General features: G+C 36.9%; 1 protein-coding gene across 2 annotated transcripts in view; it reads left to right on the forward strand.

The window, feature by feature from the left end:
• The first annotated feature begins 416 nt into the window (after positions 1–416).
• LOC137632300 (sodium- and chloride-dependent glycine transporter 2-like) overlaps positions 417–3,481 on the forward strand; it is a 59,552-nt gene continuing 56,487 nt past the window's right edge. The window contains exon 1 of one of the 2 annotated variants that reach the window (XM_068364212.1): positions 417–573. The gene's annotated coding sequence lies outside the window, so the exon portion shown is untranslated. The remainder of the gene's footprint in view (positions 574–3,481) is intronic. The other variant, XM_068364214.1, reaches the window with a different exon arrangement.

The following is a 3,481-nucleotide window of genomic DNA, read 5'->3' on the forward strand; positions in this document are numbered from 1 at the left end:
GCAATAACAAAATAAAATTTGTAAATCGTATTGACGTTTGCCAACAATAACCAGAACATATTATTGCGAAGTGCAAGAACTGGCCAAACCTTACCCAGTATAATGTAATGGATAGCAAATATGGCATTATGACTCAGCCAATCCGGGAAAAATCCCTTATTCCAAGAGGTCTGTCACATCCTTTCCTACTATACGAAAACAACATCTACATGTTTCTGTTTTTGTTGCGCTCGCATTATTTTCTTTGGACGTTTTTTTTACAGCTGTCATTGCACTCTTCAAATCCCATACGTTTGATGAATACCTGTTTATGATTCACCCAACTGGAGATATTTTCAAACTTGTACGAAAACTCTTCAAAAGCTGTACGATAACTTCCGCCAAGGGAGTCGAGAAAGGGGACCTTAACCAGGTAGTTCCTCCAGTCTCACCTGTCAGTTAAAACCTGAACGTCTGCACACGCAGACGTGTAATCAAAGATTGCGAGTGTTAAAAAAGCATACAACCGAGCGAATCGGTTGTTAAAGCAAAAAGATTTTTAATATAAAATTCTAAACTACACGAGATTTTAAGGTAAGGATCGACCAAGACCCATTTCTTTTCGATACGAATGGAATCTATTAGAAGATTTAATCTGGAGATCACGCGAGTTGAATGTCATGGAATGTGTGCAAAATCAGGTTACGATGTTGCAACATTAAAAATGGATAGAGTTGGTTCACCTGATAAAATCTGTCAATGTTGTTAATATTCTCAGGAGATGTAATCATGCGAAAGTTGAAAATGCAATGGGCATTTTAATTGTACTCTTTCAAAAGATATATACAGGTGTACTGTATGTGTACGTAAGAAAATTCATAATTAAGCAGATGCTAAGGCAAGAATTATATACTAACCATAAAGATTTCATTAAATGGAAAATTATGAATTAAATATTATAAAGCAATAAAGTTGAATGTGAAGACTGGGTCAAGCCAAATGTTTAATATAGCTGCAAGTATATATTCGAGTAAAACATTGGACAAATTATAGATCCTATTATAAAAATTATACCAAAAAGATCGGAGCGAACAGGCAACAATTGCTCAGAATTTGAGACCACACAGACAATGCAACCATTACAGCAGATATTCCGGTGAATCTGAAGGGGCATCCAGCGATTTCAATACCGATGGTGCGAAACTGTATGGAGTTCATGTCTTATTGTTCTCACCCAACGTGAAAATGTTATTATTTCTTTTTATGAATTAACTGCTTAAATTATTTCAAAATAATGTGCAAGATCCCTTTGGTCCAAAAAATTACCGAATCATCACTGTAGCAGAAATAGAGCTAAATTTGAAGCTCACACTGACATAGGATTGAACGTTAAAATTATATTGAAATAGTTCCTTTTACCAGACGCAATTTTTGCCATTAAAATCACTCTTCAAATGTGAACTTCCTAGCAGGTTTCTCCGGAGGGAAATCAGGCGTGACGAACCTTAGGCGACGACCTGACCTCGAGTATCCGAATGTTGTTGAATACCCTGAGGGCACAGTTCGTCTTGAATTCTCGAACTGTTCTAAGAGCAAGAGCCATGTTGGCTTAATCTAAAAAGAAAATAGCATATTGGCCTACCCTTAACCCAAGTCTTTTTAGTACAACTGCTGTTTTTTTCTCCTGAAGCAATATGGCTCTGAATGGCCTCCCCCGCCCCAGCACTGGGTCATATAGCTAATATTCCATAGAGCTAATAGTTAAAGGGGTTGATTTGGTTGAATGATCACCCTTTTCTAACGCTCTTACGGTGACCTTCAAAAGAGTACTGCAAACCAAGCTGCGAACCACATACATTTACGCAGATCTTGAGTTGGCTGTTGCTAAAACCACGAAGTGACATTTGTGGTTACTTACGTGATGAATTTTTATCTAAACTGTTTGCTAGATAAAACAGGCTTTGCGCCATAAGGGGTGCTTGCTCTCAAAACAACACTCACCTGTCTATATAGGAAATACATCTTTTAAAATAAAAGCAGAACTTGTTAAGAAGGACAAGCTAATCTTTACTTTACTGGGCGTTACCAGAAACAATAACCTTCTTGACACTTGCACGTCACTCGTTTCCGGAATTGATCGTAGAGGTGATTAAAAGGTTTTGTGCGAAGGGTAAAATGACACGAAAATTTATGAGTGCCATATTTTTTTACCTTTCAAAATTCTCTCTACGCACTCCCTTATCATTCACATCCTCCATACGAAGACTTTAATCACTGATACGTAGCATCGCTGTAACGAAAATCTTACACGTGTCAAGGTGGTTCAAGGCTTCGTTCAAGGGCATTCACTATTACTAGCCGTGAATAAGAGAAGCCACTTTGAGACAACCCCTTTCTTACACGTCTGGAACATCATCGTATATCTATGGAAACATACTTCAATCATCGCAGCCTGTACAACATATAGTTGTCAAGCACCCTCCGTACGATAGACATTTTTGATCAATATCTTTCAAGTTTATGCTATTTTGCGACAATATTGTGAAACGAAATCTTCATTATGAACCCAAGACGAAGGGAAGTCTACTGCAATTAAAGCTTTGAAAGAGAAACATTTTATTCAGAACAACGTGTACTAATGTAAAAATGTCCCTTTTCAACCCTCAATCATTATGATAAGCGTCTTTCATTTACATATACTCGGTATTTGAAGCTGTCATGTTACTTTAAACCCGAGGCTTGTTGTAGCATAAGAGTCGCAACCACTTTCCAGGTAGAAATGTATTTCAGATAAATCATTAAGTCATCCATATCTGTGAATGTAAAGTGCTTTAACTGGTATGCGTTAAGCAAAATCGTATATAAACAGAATCATGATTAATTGTATATAAAAAAACAATTATTTAATTAATATTTTATATGGTAACCATTTACTTATTTTAAATTCTTCTATCCATGAATACTTTGCCAAAAAGAAAAAAAGAAATAAACTATAGTCTATTCTTTATAGTGAGGCAGATTTACACCGACTCGCAGGGGTGTTCTTTTAGCTCGAAAAAGTTTCCTGATCACTGATTGGTTGGAAAAGATAATTCTAACCAATCAGATAGCAGGAAACTTTTGCCGAGCTAAAAGGGCACCCCTGCGAGTCAGTGCAAATGCGCCTCATTAAAAAAAAAAGTATAGAACAAGCACTTGGTAGAGCGCACACCCTCGCCAGCACCACTTTTGTCACCAAGAGAGCTAATGATGATGTCGGTATTTGATCCCAAAACACATCTGTTATCTAAATTTGTCACCAGGTCCTAAAAGTCGGATAACAATGGTTGCCGAATGACAAAACCCGCACTTTCTGCAAGTTCACTGACCTTTGACCCCCAACCACTAACAAGGGTAATGACATCACTATCATCATATTGTATATCCCAAGATAGACAATCTAATTATTCAAATCAGATCAAAATTGGACTTATAAAAAAGACAGTTTTGACCTTTTCATGAC

The sequence above is a fragment of the Palaemon carinicauda genome, chromosome 41 (genome assembly GCF_036898095.1).
Source record: "Palaemon carinicauda isolate YSFRI2023 chromosome 41, ASM3689809v2, whole genome shotgun sequence".
Classification (NCBI taxonomy): domain Eukaryota; kingdom Metazoa; phylum Arthropoda; class Malacostraca; order Decapoda; family Palaemonidae; genus Palaemon; species Palaemon carinicauda.